This window comes from Rhineura floridana, chromosome 1 (genome assembly GCF_030035675.1).
Source record: "Rhineura floridana isolate rRhiFlo1 chromosome 1, rRhiFlo1.hap2, whole genome shotgun sequence".
Taxonomy (NCBI): Eukaryota; Metazoa; Chordata; class Lepidosauria; order Squamata; family Rhineuridae; genus Rhineura; species Rhineura floridana.
Window position 1 is genome coordinate 101,025,250 of NC_084480.1, and position 14,711 is coordinate 101,039,960.

The 14,711-nt window shown below is 41.0% G+C and overlaps 1 long non-coding RNA gene across 3 annotated transcripts in view; it reads right to left on the reverse strand.

Annotated features, from left to right (window-relative positions):
- LOC133377866 (uncharacterized) overlaps nucleotides 1-14,711 on the reverse strand; it is a 93,134-nt gene that overhangs the window by 52,123 nt on the left and 26,300 nt on the right. The window contains exons 2-4 of one of the 3 annotated variants that reach the window (XR_009760819.1): nucleotides 8,564-8,637; nucleotides 5,885-5,970; nucleotides 4,393-4,498 (exon numbers count right to left, since the gene is read on the reverse strand). The exons of 1 other annotated variant lie outside the window; for it this stretch is intronic. This is a non-coding gene — a long non-coding RNA (uncharacterized LOC133377866). The remainder of the gene's footprint in view (nucleotides 1-4,392; nucleotides 4,499-5,884; nucleotides 5,971-8,563; nucleotides 8,638-14,711) is intronic. One more of the 3 variants, XR_009760820.1, reaches the window with a different exon arrangement.

A 14,711-nucleotide genomic window follows, 5' to 3' on the forward strand; every position in this document is an offset into this window, starting at 1 on the left:
TCCTGATGTTGTTGGACTCCAACTCCCATCAGCCTCAGCCACATGTCCATTGGTTAGGCATAAAGGGAGTTGTAGTCCTGCAACATCTGTGCAGTCAAGGGTTTCCTATCCCTGTGCTATGTGTTTGCATGCTTCCCCACTATCAGAAATGCCTTGAAAGAAAACATAGAAAAGAAATGAGTTTTGGATATCCTCCTCCCTGGTGTATCTGGTTCCCCCACCCCCACCCCACTTAATGAATGGGGAACACATGACTCTCCAGATGTTGTTGGACTCCAACTCCCTCAGCCTCAGTCACAGCAATAGCCAGTGGTCAGGGATGACAGGAGCTGTAATCCAATAGTGCAGGTGTCCCAGCTCTGCTTTAAAGCAAGCAGTTTTGCCACCTGAAATGGATCACCCTTCACTACTGCAAGCTTGCCATGTCCAGATTTGGAGAAGTATCTTTAGATTTAAGAGTTGCACAGACAGTGAATATCCTTGCATTGATATTCCTCAGATAGGAGACGCTGTAAGTAATGGAATTTTCTCGTGTTGAACTCTTGTAGTAGAAGTTATTGACAGATACAGGAGCTGTCCCATTCTCTGAACCTCTAGATTAGACAGACAGACAGACAGACAGACAGACAGACAGACAGACAGACAGACAGACAGACAGACAGACAGACAGACAGACAGATAGATAGATAGATAGATAGATAGATAGATAGATAGATAGATAGATAGATAGATAGATAGATAGATAGATAGATAGATAGATAGATAGATAGATAGTTAGAAAATTAAGCATCCATGTCTGCCTGTGTTGATGCTGGAAGGCTGATAATGGACTCTTCTCTCTTCTTGGCATCCTTGCAATTAGGTGGTGATAAATTCAGTTAGGATGTCAACTTAATGGAAAATTTTGAAGGTACGTGTATTGCTATGTGTAGTGGGGCAAAAAGTGTGAAAGACCATGGCTAAGAGCCACAAACCAACAAAGTGTAAAATAAACCTGTTCTCAAACATGGTTAAAATCAGTGCTGGCGGGTGGCTCCACATCAGAGGGGCAGTGGGATCTGCTCCAGGTTTTAATCTGGACTGTCAAGGAGCTGTCCAAGGTACTTCAAGTTCAGACTAAAACCTGGAGCAGATCTCACTGCTCCACTGACATGGAGCCACCAGCCACCACTGGTTAAAATGATTTCTCTCAGCATTTTACTCTGAAACAAGAAACAAAAAAAATTAGAAACCCTTGTATTCCCTATTGAAAGTAATCATAGTTTTATATTCCTCAGTGTTTACATAAAGAGAGCTGTGTATTTAGAATCCTTGGTGATAAGGTCACCATGAGCGCATAACTTATTATACATTCCCTTTCCATTTTTGTTGCCTTTTTTCGGTGGGGCAGACTGGGGAGAGAGGGGGAAAGTGAGAATTATGTATATTTTATGATAACCCAAAATGACTTATACATAAAAAATACAGACTTTACAGATAAAAAGGATTAGTAGCTGGTAATGCATTTTCCATGAGTGGCTATAGGGCTCTCAGTTCCAGGACGTACAGGCTGCATACCAATGAACTGATAAAAGTCTGGAGCTGCGGATGGGTAAGGAAGGCTCATGCTTTGCTGGAGATGATTCTTAAAGTTACAATAAATCAGACAGACAGTGTCGGCCTTTGAGGATAAACCTGTGATGGCTTGTTGTGCCTCTTTGAATCGCCTCAGAGGCCCAGGGACTAAAAAGTGCCTGGATGTCACATTAAATCTACCGGGAGGATGGAGCACTTCAAAGAGGAATGCAATCAGATCTGAAGGAAAATACATTTTCTGAAAGCTACTGACAAAAAAGTAATCTTTTGATGTGGATGTTGAATAACAATTGATATTGTCTTTCCTGACATTTTTCATTATTGCCGTCTTATATGGCCTACTTCATGTATTAGAGCAATATTAACTGTTTGACAGGGACAAATCCTCAAACTATCACATAAGCAATTGTTTCTGAATTGTCTTAGCCCACTGCCTGTAAAACCTGTCCCAATAACTGCTTTTAAATACGATGGTAGGCTCTTTTCCTTGACAGTGTCTGAGCCTTGGCATAATACAATGGAGTCCAGGGGATATTAAAAATGGTTAGGTGGTTATGAGATGCCATTTGATTATAAGGAAGAAAGAATATGGTTGTGATGTTTTTTAAGGTGAATTTTAATGAAAGAAGTCTATAAGATGTTTAAGCCTTATTATTCCCACTGTATTATGCACCTTTAATCAAGTATATATATGTACTCAGAAGTCTCAGATCTGCTGCAATTCTTGAAGCTTAAAGGAAGAAATGGGGAACTTACAAGAGATCTGTGTTATTTATGCAAGGAAATCAAGCAATCTCTGGTTCTACAAAATGCTATGAAATACACTATAGTTAAATCCCAAGATGCTGCTGGAAAGAAATTCAAGCAAATCTTGGGAGCCACATGTCATTTTCAAAGAACTGAATCCCTCCTGAGGTTTGATGTCTTAACCTTATACTGTAAAGATGTGCGGCTCTATCAGAGATATTTATAAATCCAAAATCCCCAATTTTCAGATGACCTTGAGAGAATCTGCAGATAGAAACCCAGCCTTCTAATCAGTTTTCATATAAAGGGGTTAACTGCATTAGCATTAGTTAAGAGTCACATGTTCAGAAAACGCTGAAAGGAGAAAAAAATTACAGAACTGGATAATAGACTGCTTTCAAGCTTTTGTGAGTTATTATCATTTACATTTTGTTCTTTAGAACAATGTGTGAGTGAGTGAGTGAGTGTGTGTGTGTGTGTGTGTGTGTGTGTGTGTGTCCTTCTAAGCTTCTGATTCCACTAAAAGCTATTTCCTTGTCTTGATTTTTCTTTCATTTTTAAATAAAAATTAACTGGTGAAGTTAGGAGATATGGCATGTTTTGTTTGTATATAGTCTTGATATGATGTCCATTGCTAGGAATTATATTCCTATTAATTTTTGAGTACACATATTCTACAAGCCACATTTGGGGGAGTAGTTAAAGGAGTGAGTGGCATAGGAACTTGTTCAAGAATACATTAATTGCAATTGATGAAAAAAATATCGTGAAAGCATTCTAGTAAACTGGATACAGTTCACTTTTGCACAGAAGGTAGTCTCTCCTTACCTGCTTCAATCCACAAGCATCTTAGGGCAAATTTATACAATCAGTAGACTCAAACAGTAATTATGTTCCTGAACTATGCCACTTAAGGTTTCAGATGGAGAAATGTATGTTTAAATACTGCCTCATTATTATTATTATTATTATCAAAAAACTTACCTACACATAGAAAAATAGTGTGTTACATTATCACAGGGGTGGCTAACTTGGGCCCTCCAGATGTTGTTGAACTCCAACTCCCATAAGCCACTGCCAGCATAGCCAATGATGAAAGATGGTAGGAGTTAGAGTCCAACACTACCTGGAGAGCCACAGGTTAGCCACCACTGCATTATAGGATGCTGTCTTACACTGTCCGACCATTCATCTATCTAGCTCAGTATTGCCAACACTGGCTGGCAGCAGTTCCTGAAACTTTCAGACAGGAGTCTTTCCCAGTCGTAACTGGAGATGATAGCGAGTGAACCTAGAATCTTCAGCATACAAAATGTGCAATGTCAACAAGCATGTAGATAGGAGCGTATTTTCAAAAAGCTTTTGCCAAAGTTCCTCTCCAAAGGCTCCTGAGCAAACGTAGCAGTCATGGGATAAAAGGATGGGTCCTCTTATGGATCAGTAACTGGTTAAAGAATCAGAGTAGAGACAAAAGTACAGTTCTCACAACTGGAGGGATGTAAGACATATGCTGATGACTGATCAAATTATTCCAGGTGGTAAGAACAAAAAAGAATTGTAAAGAGGATCTCTCCAAGCTAGGTGAATGAGCATTGAAACAGCAAGGAGTGATCATGGTGGGGGTGGTGCCATGCTGCCATCCTGACAGCAGTGTTGCTGCCACTTACTGGGATAGTGAGGATGTGGGGGACAGTGATGAGGTTGGAGTTATGCAGTTGCACTGGCAGAGCTAATACAGTGGACCTGCCAGTGTGTCTATGCAGCTCCATCTCATCATTGCCATGCCCCTACCCCATTCCCAGTAAGCGGCAGCAATGCTGCTGTCAGAAGGGTGAGGGGCAGCACCAACCCACTGCAGTATCTGCTCCTGGCTCACTGTAAGCAAAGGCATACACACTGGGACAAAAATCCCACACATTACAATGATGAGGTCTGAGCAGGATCTTGGGGTCACAGTGGATTGCTCAATGAAAAAGTCAACCCAGTGTGCAGTAGCTGTGAAAAAGGTGGATTCCATGCTAAGGCTCATTAGGAAGGGGACTGAAAATAAAACTGCCAATATCATAATACCTTTATATAAATCTGTGGTGACCACACTTGGAGTACTATAGCCATTTCTGGTCACCATGCCTCAAGAAGGATATTGCGTTGCTGAGAAAGGTGCAGACCAACGTCCCTGCAAGGAGAGTTACAATACTTAGGGCTGTTTAGTTGAGGGAAAAGGTGAGTAAAGGGGGACATGACCAAGGTGCATAAACTTATTTATGGTGTGGAGGAAGTGGATTGAGAATGCCCTTGTGTCCTGCTTGTGGGCTTTCCAGAGGTATCTGGTTGGCCCTGTTGGAAACAGAATGCTGGGTTAGATGAGCCTTTGGGCTGACCCAGCAGGGCTCTTCTTATGTTCTTATACAATACCACTGAGCTGCAGCATTTCCTCTTCTTCTTTCCATGGGGATTCTTTTTTATGGAGGTACACTTCAACAGAGCTTGGAAAGGTTACTTTTTTGAACTACACCTCCCATCAGCCCAATCCAGTGGCCATGCTGGCTGGGGCTGATGGGAGTTGTAGTTTTAAAAAGTAACTTTTCCAAGCTCTGCGCTTCCCACTTGCAGCTTGAGACAGTTATGGAAAAGCTTTATCACTTAATTTTACAGACTATAAATGGCTATTTAATGTTATCCTGGAGTAAATTGGCAATTGGTTGTATCTTCTGTGTGTTTTGTTTTCTGAGAGTTAACACAGCATAACATTCAACATCTAGATTATAGTCCACAAAAGCTCATGCCATGATAAATGTGTTTGTCTTTAAGGTGGCATAAGACTCTGTTGTCTTTGTGGCAACACAGCTATGCCTTTGAAAAGTCTATCTTTAGTTACAATTCTATAGCTTAGAAATATACAATAATTGTGAAATTTTGTCCTATTGTATCCAGTTGAACAGTATAGTTAAACATTGTAATTACCTGATGCTGTCTGGAAGTGAGCAGTGTAAATATGTGGCAGCACAAGTCACTTCCTGACAAAGGAATCAGACTTGTAGCACAGGTTGAATCTTTCATGTTTCTGAGTTTCCAAACCCAAAGGCAGCCTGCACACCCACATGTTGTAGAGGTATAAGTCTTAGCAGTACCTCAGTGCTCCCTCTCCCAATTTCTGATCGGCTGGGGTGGGCACAGGCCTGCATTCCACCATCACAAATACTTCTAAGGTCATGCTTAGGCCTTTGGTCTGATCATTCAGAAGGTTTCCACCCACTGTTGCTCATGTGACGTTTCTTTCCTGAATTGTCCTCCCCTGTCTCTCATCATTTTATCTTGAGACTTCTCTCCAGCCTGATTGAATTGTTTCTCCTGAGCACTTTATCTTCCATCTCACTAGCATTTGTGCCACTTCAGAAATAGTTTTGTCCAGGAACTGATTTCACACATTATCCAGAGGCGAACCTGCATTTGCAACCAAGTATACATTCAACAAAGTTATTCAAGCAACTGCAGATCCAAAATAGTCTGTATGTATGATACATGTGTCTGTGAATACGTGTTCATTGTGTGTATACTTTACCAGCTAGGTCAAAGGTCTTCTTCCTCTGATAGAAAACAACCTTCCTTCAAAACGAGATCTTCCTTCAACCACAGAAGTGTTTTTCACTGGAAAAAATGAAGGCTTTACTTTTAACTGTACACTTAACACCTACAAGGTGTACCCCTGAAAATTTGAGTGAAATGGCCCATCCACATTCTCTCAAAGCTCTTCATACTTTGATCCCTCCTGTTGCTGGTCTTTGTGTCATGTTCATATAGTGTATTCCAAGCATTACCAAATCCTTCACACATTTTTCAATAATCCTTGCAAGGTAGGCCTATAGTATTGTTGCAAATGGAGCAGTAACGAGTTAAGGCTGAGAAGTTTTAGGTGGTTGCTACAAAATCTGGTTTTTACATGACTGCTCTCTTTTTGCTGGTTTATCTTTGGTGTTTCTTTGATGTTTTCAGGTTTGTTATGGGGGCTCGGCTTTGATAGTTGTGATTTGTTAATATTTGTGATCTGTATGATTTTAATGTGGTTTTATCATTATTTTATTATTGCTTTTGTGTTGTGGATTATTCCAAGCTACCTTGAGTCTCTTTGAAAATTAGTATACATGTTAAAAATAAATAAAATGTAATGACTTACATAAAAACATAAGAAAAGCCCTCCTGGATCAGGCCAGAGGCCCAACTAGTCCAGTATCCTGTTCTCACAGTGACCTATGAGATGCCTGTGGAAAAGCAGGCCCTGGGCACAAGAGCACTCTTCCCACTTGTGATTCCCAGCAATTGGTATTCAGAGGCATACTGCCTTTCACAGTGGAAAGAGAACATAGCCTTTATGGCTAGTAGCCACTGACAGCCTTACTCACTATGAATTTGTCTAATTTTCTTTTAATGCCATCCAAGTTGGTAGTCATCACTACATCTTGTGGGAGGAAAATTCATGGTTTAACTATGGGCTGGCTTCCCTAACAACCATGCAATTAGCTCATAGCTGAAGTGAGCTTTGAAGAGGGCCAACCCCACCATTCGGCTTAGTGAGGCAGCCTCTTCAGGTGGCAGATGTTGGAATATGCGCAGCAGCAGTGAGATGTGGGAGAAGAGCATGCCCTGCACACCTTAGCTAGCCTGCTCTCATCAGGTGTGGTGAAGGATGCTGACCTATCATCAGTGTTGAAGTAAAACTGAAATACTAGTACAATTGGCTTAAGCATATGTCATATATTATATGGAACAGGGACACCATCTTGTCCTTCACTTCAAGTAGCAAAATTTGAATGAGCACCTATCTGGCTCACCACTCAAAGTCTTAGGCTGTGTACACACCATACAGTTAAAGGACATTATTTTCCTAAGTCAAGGGAACTGAAGGTTGTCCCTCACAGAGCTCAAATTCCCTGAACAAACTACAATTACCAGAATTCTGTGGGGAGAAATAATATGTTCGAAATGTATGGTGTGTACACAGCCTCAGTCTCTATGTTACACCTGAGATAGGTAAGAGAATTGAATCATATTCCTTTAGCTGATGGAAGGAAGGGAAAAAATTTATGCTAAGCAGTTTGAAGTCCACATAGCCCACTCTATCTCTCCATTTCTTTGACAATTTCAAACTCAGTCTACCAATAGGGATTTCGTCTCTTTCATGCATTGTTCTGTTCTGCCCCTGATGGAAAGTCATTCACTCTTAGATTTCTGAAAATTGTTCTTCATGCTTATCGAAATGAAGCCACCTAAGCAGCTGAAATGTCTTTGAAGTCTGGGGACATTTCTAATGACAAGTTGTGAGGATTCCTCTCTATTTTAACCATGATGCTGGGGATGGTAAAAACTGATGGATGACTACTAAAAATTATAGTCTCAGGCGCAGCAAATTTCTGGCTCCCACTTTTTGCTACACCTACAAGTAAGCAGAGAATTGAAAAACCACAAAATTATCATAACACGGCCTTTGTGGAAATATTACTCTTTTGGACACAGAGAAAGAGGAAAATTAAGGTCAGTTAGTTGGTAAAAAATGTGTGGCAAGATTTCAGTTCTGTTTTGTTGCTTTGCTTCTTCCTTTTTTATACTGAGGTTAAACAACATGCATCCCCACCATCCCACAAATGTTCCATGTTCTGGCTTGGGCAATTCAGGTGCTGAATACCGAGCACCTAAGTGAAAACCTAAAGTAATGAATGGAGCTGAATGTACAATGGAAACTTAATCTGCACTAATGAGAATGATACAGTTGTTGAGGCCAATTTATGTGTACATTGCAAGAGAAAGGTTGTGGGGGCGGGAGTTTCATTAGCATGGCAAAAATCCTGGTTATGTCTGCATGACCCTAGACATTCAGTGTCCACCTCAGGCCTGTCCTCTCTCTTTTTTTTAACAATATTTTTATTGTGAAAATTTTCAAATATATAAGATGACAGGACACTGTCCAACAACAAAGTAAAACAAACCTGCATTCTTGAAAGGTGGTGGGAGAGGAAACAAAAGGCTGTCTGTGATACTCATTTGTATCCTATGCAGTTGTTTTCCTCATTCTAATCATGGTCAGGCTATATGACCTCTTGATGTCCTTTATATTTATCTGCAAAAGTGACTGTACCCCAACACCTGTTTGTGAGAGTTCATCTATCCTTACAAGAGCATACCTTTCAAAATGGGAAAACCCAAAGGGCTCCTGTGTATATGAAAATCAACACATGTATATAATTACCTGTTATCCTTCATGAGTTGTGAAATGTTGCCCACACGTAATGGAGATTCTTCATTGCACAGGCAGGACATTCCCTAACACAGGAAAGGACACGGTAGTCCATGTTCAGAATGTTCCATTAGAGCCTACTCATGTGCACTATAGCTTATCGTAATGGGGATGTGGGTATACTGTTGTCAAAGTAGTTCTTATAATGCAATTGATATACATAAAATGTATCTAGGCTGCAATGATTTCTTGCCTGTAAGGATGGATGGAGGAGCATGGTCCATCCATTGGGAAGGACCATAGGTCAGTGACAGAGCATCTGCTGGGAAAGACTTCCTGTCTGAAACAGTAGAGAGCTACTGCCAGTTGCTGTAGACAATATTGAGATGGATGGATTAATGGTATAAGACAGCTTCCTGTGTTCCTAAGAACATGGTATCTGTGTCATTTTTCCCATAATATTTTTTTAAAAAAATCACAACCCTGCACTGGAGTAATTCTTTGAGAATATTAACTACTTCAGTATCAGTCTAGAAGTAATGAGAAATATGTTGTTGTATTATTGTCCTTTTAAAAAAAATATCCATTGGGGGTTCTTGCCCAGAGTAGGACCTCTGCATGAGAGAAACGGGTTTTACTCTTTCTCCCTGCCACATCCCAATTAGATGCCCCCATTCTAGAGCTACTATTTGTCCCAGGAAGAATAACCATGAATCCAATCTGGATCAGAGGCCCCTGCAGCTACTTTTTATTATTATTTAGTTTGGAAAGATAGCATGCAAGTGTACATTTCTCATCTCATCTAGTTTGGCCCTCGGAGTTTCAAACTTACTAGGAATTATTATTTGTAACTCAGAAAGTTCACCAATAATTTCTGCCTCATATCTTGCTTGGGACAATACAAGCACCCTCTCCCCATCTCTCACCTATGGAGACTAATCCTTTAGTCACCAACAGAATTTCACCCTGTGGGGAGTCACAGGCAGCGACTAACACACCTGACACTCACCACCTCAAAGGGAGCATCCCAGTCAATAAAAAAAAATTAAAAATATCCTTTAATGAACAATAATGCCCCAAGAAGAACAAATTTAGAAAGGACAAATCCTAACAGGTCTATGTACACACCATTTGGCTTAACACCTTGTAATTAGATGTCAGCTACAGTGAGAACTTTGAGAAAATTTGACTCTGACGCAGGCACAACTTTTCATGCACCTTCTGCTATCTCTGACTGATGCTATCATGGACTGAGCTGGCCTTATGAAAGCCACCCATTGTCAAGTTCTGAGTTGAGTGATTATGATCTTTGTCTGCTATCAACAACTGCAGGAGTTCTCGCATGGTTAGTAGAAAAGGAAAATTGCTCCACTCAGTGATGATCCACTGACTGAGAGCCACAGGCAGAGAGGCCCTTAGTTCTCGCCCTTCCATTCACACCACTGCACAAGTAGCTCCCAGCTAAGTACCGAAAGAGTGCGAGAAGCAAAAGCAAACTGAGGGTAGAGACACAATTGTGGTTTTGCTGGCTTCAGTGCATCTCTACCTCCATTTTGTGAATGGAGACACATGACACTTGTAAAACTCCACCCCTTTTAATCCAGAACCTCAGAAGGTGCAGCTCAAGCACATTTTATATTGAAGTCAGCTTCACACAGAATTCAAAACTGATTGGCCATCAACCCCATTGCCATTCCAGGCACGTCCAATGAAAACATTTTGCTGTAGGCTCAGGCAGACACAGTGTCATGGCCCCGTCAGAGGACTCCTCAGATGAGGACGACTCGGGAGTAACAGCAGCAGACCCAGGAGCAGCAGGAGACATGGAGGAGCCTCCTGAGAATCCAGCTCCTTCTGCCCCTCAGCTGCAGAGCACCCCAGGGACAGCAGAGGCCCTGCAGCCAGACACAGACAGTGAACAGGATACTCCCCCCTCACCTGCAGAACGTAGACAGCAGAAGGTCAGGCAGAAGAGAGGCAGGCCTGTCTCCTTGAGGCCCAAACGCTGAGGGCTCACACCTGCTGTCCATCCTGCTCTTTATAAGGCACACCTTGGCTGCAGCTTGTTGCTGACTGCAACGTCAGGCGTGGCTTTGTGTAGACCTAGTTCCCCTACCACATCTCTTTGACTGACCTCCTTGGCAATTGATCCCGGACCTCCACTGACCTCGCTTCTGGACTTCTGACTCGGCAAGTATGCTTCGGATAGGCCTGGCAGATTTACAACCCGACTGCTGGCTAAGGACTTTCCTTCCCTGCCAAAGACCCAGGAAGTTCCAGCCCCCCCTGACACTGCTGATGGGTTGCCAGGTCTCCAGATTTTGCCCGGAGACTCCAGATTCTAGGGGTCCTCTGCAAGTCTCCAGGTGAGTCACAATAATCTCTGGGCTCTTAGCTTTCATTTTTTTAAAAAAATTAAGTTTCTAGGTGGTCTGGTTCAAAATATAAAAACCAAAATGTCAGCTCCCCACCCCCGGCAACTTCTGTTAGAACTGGCTGCTCTACTCCCTGCCCTTTCAGGTTTTTAACCAATAAGTGAAGTCATGGTTTCGATTGACAAGATTTGTTGACCCCCAGGCAATACCTAAACCCCATTTCAAGTTCTGAGAACAGTTTCCTTTTCCTGCTTGTCTCACATCAGGAATTCAGAAAATATATAGCTTTCAGCTGCATAAAGAGTACTTTCTCTGTACAGGATTGGGACTTGCTTCCAAGTAAACATACATAGGATTGCACTACAACAGATCACAGCAGGATCTTGGTGTGCATATACAGTAAACAATTTTAGTTATAATTATACTAAAAGTTTGCATCCAGGTTTTTTTTAATTACTTGCAAAAATGGCATATTATACATTTTATCTTGCAATTGATTTTTGAACAGAAGTTTTAAAAAGTGTACACGCTGCAGCGTTATATTTTCTAATTAATCAGTCAAACAAGTTTAAATTTTACTGGACTGTTGAAGAGGGCAGTTTATTTGTCTTATTCATAACCTGTTTTGAAAACCTTCCCAATAAGAAGCTTTACAGGGAGTAAAGCTGTAATGCTGATTCCACATACCTGGGAGTTAACCCCCTTGAATTCAGTAGGATTTACTTTTGAGTAGACATGGTTAGGATTGTGCTGAAAGTCAGTGGGACTTTTGAATGAACATAGAAAAGGATTGTGTTGTAAATCTTTCTCTCCCCCACTGATTCTCTTTTTTAAAAAACGGTTAAGCAGAGCTTACTTAGGTGTCACTGCTTTTATTTGGCAGGAAACAAACATTTTTTTTAAAAAAAGTTCTGCAGTGGCGAACTGGTTTTGACAATAAATTATTATATGGGGTGTATGTATTTTTACATCTCCAGTGTGTGTGTATATGGAAGATTTCCAACAACCCTGTGAAGTAGGGTAGGAAGCCAAGTCAGCTCACAACAAGAAATAAAGCCATTTAAAATCCAATAACCATACAACAAGTATAAAACAGTTGCAAAACAGCTTAAAGTGGCATGATTCTAAATTTTGGATTTGGTAAGTGAAGTTCCTTATCACTGCATTGCAGTCCTGTGCATGCTTCCCTGTCTGAGGAAGCCCCATTGAATACATTGGACTTGCTTCTGAGTAAACATGCACAGGATTGCACTATAAATATCTACAGGTTGTGTAAGTAATAAACATCTTTGATATTCATGCTTATATAAATATTTCTTTAAACTATGTCTTGATGTGTATCTGATTTCACATTATGGTTGTAAATTATTATTTACAAATTATTATTTTATCTGCATTTTAAGTGTGCCCTTCTTCCTTGGGGTGGTCATGGTCCCCCTCTCTTGTTTTCACCCTGAGGGGCAGATTAGGCTGAGAGATGGTGTGTAGCCCATGGTCACCCAGTAAACATAGTAGCTTATTTCCATTTTAAAATTTAATTAAAATGATTTATATGTAGGCAAAGTTTATGAAATAATGTAGATCCACATTATACATTTAAAGCACATCCAACTCCCATCTAAAGTGCATGACCCCCCAGAGAAACCTGGGAAGTGTAGTTTCCCCCTCACAATTATAGCTCCCACCACCCTTAACAAACTACAGTTCCCATGATTCTGTGAGGGGATTTATGTTCTTCAAATGTATGTTGAATGTGCTTTAAATGCATGGTGTGGATCTGCCCTAGTATGCTGTGCATTCATTAGTGAATTGAAAAGAACAATTTTAAAATATACTTTTTTAAACAGGCTGTAGCTCAGTGGTAGGGCACATGCTTGCATGCAAATGTCCAAAATTCAATCTCTGGAAAAGGCTGTTGCCTGGAATCCTGGACAGCCAGTGCTTGTCATGTCATCAGTACTAAGCTAGATGGTACCAAATGGCCTGACTCAGTATGAAAGAGGAAAGAGACCCAAGGGCCACAGACTCTGAAATTTATTTATTTATTTTATTTACAACATTTATATACCGGTTTATTGTAAAAAACCTCAAAGTGGTTTATAGAAGGAATTAAAACAATAAAATTATTGGCAAAAAACAGTTAAAGACAGGTATTTAAAAACATTCAAAATAATAAAACCAATAATGAGATAAAAACAGGTTAAAAAAAACATAATCACTTCTACCTGCCTGGGTAGACTTGCCTATAAATGTTTTTAGCAGGTGCCAAAATGAGTACTATGATGTGCTTGCCTAATGTAAATAGGCAGGGAGTTCCAAAGTGTAGGTACTGCCACACTAAAGGATTAATTTCTTACAAGAGCAGAACAAGTACTATGTGGAACCAGTAACATGGAAATCACACCTTGGCCTGGTAGCAAATCAGCAACCAGTGCAGATTTCAGAGCAGTATTATGTGCTGATAGGGTCTCACTCATGCCAGCAATCATGCCCCAGCATTCTGCACTAACTGCAGCCTCTGGGTCAGGTTGTGCTACACGGGAATTGCTGTGACGTTGGCCGACTGGCTGCCAGGATTTTATTTTATTTTGGTTAGGAAGCCTGACTGGTTGCGGGATGCTGACCTTTCTGTCTTACTCATAGGAATCTTGTTGTGGTTTGTATGGCATTGCATTTAGGAAATTATCACTTTCTTTTCTTTTTCTATTTGTATTTCATTTACCTCTGACCTTACTTCCTTACATCCATAGAAGCAACAACAGTGGTTCCATGTGGTCAGCTCAACCCCCTTAAACCCATTGATGATACACCTTGTTATTTGCATGATGGTTTGTTTCTTGCCCAATAATGGTAAAAGAGAATTCACATACTGGGAAGTGTGGCTTCAGTGGCTGTTATTCCCAATCTACTGCCTATGAAGGTAGACCAAAACGTGTGTTTTCTCTCTGTCAATTATTACTCACTGGAATTGGGTTGGCTGGCAAAGTGAGTTTATAGCAGCACACAGAGTAGGCAGGAAAGAGTAGAGAATCTTCTTAACTCTTACTCATTTCTCAAACCTCTCTTTGCAGTGAAGAGTCAAGTCTGTAAAGAAGTTTGGAGCAGTCACATTCAGGCAGGGCATTCCAGGCAGGATGTTGCCAACCCTGCCTTAATATAGATATCATTGCAGAGAATCCCTAGTCAAGCCTTACCAACAGCACAATCCTAACAATATCTACTCAGAGGTAAGTCCAGTTGAGTTCTATGGGGCTTAGTTTCTTAGTAAGTATATTTAGAATTGCAGCCTTCAGGGGCATTCATCTTTACTCCTGAGTGTTCCCATCTAACATCTCCACAACACTTGGCTTTCTTCCACCAATGGCCTTCTGGTGACTGGCCTGGCCTGAGGGCACTTCAGCCTTTCTTGCCAGGAGCAAGTAGACTAGATTAAATGTACCTTACCCAGGCTTTTTAAGCAGGTGAAAAGGAATGATCCTGTTACTTCAGCTGGACCTGGAAACATTCTTATTTAGCTAAGATTTGTATCTTAATTTCCAGTCAGATAATTTATTTTTGTTTGAGTGATATGCTCCAAGCAACTGGGGTTGATACTTAATGCATCATGCTTAATGACATCACCAGGACCCACCCCTATGACAGCACCAGGGCTCACCCCATGACATCATTAGGGCCCATCCCTGAAATCTCAGGGTTTGGGATTCTTCTGACCTGGCAACCCTAAGACACAGTGATTAGCCTAACGTTGTTACGGATGGTCCTAATCAACAGTGGGGAAGGGAGAT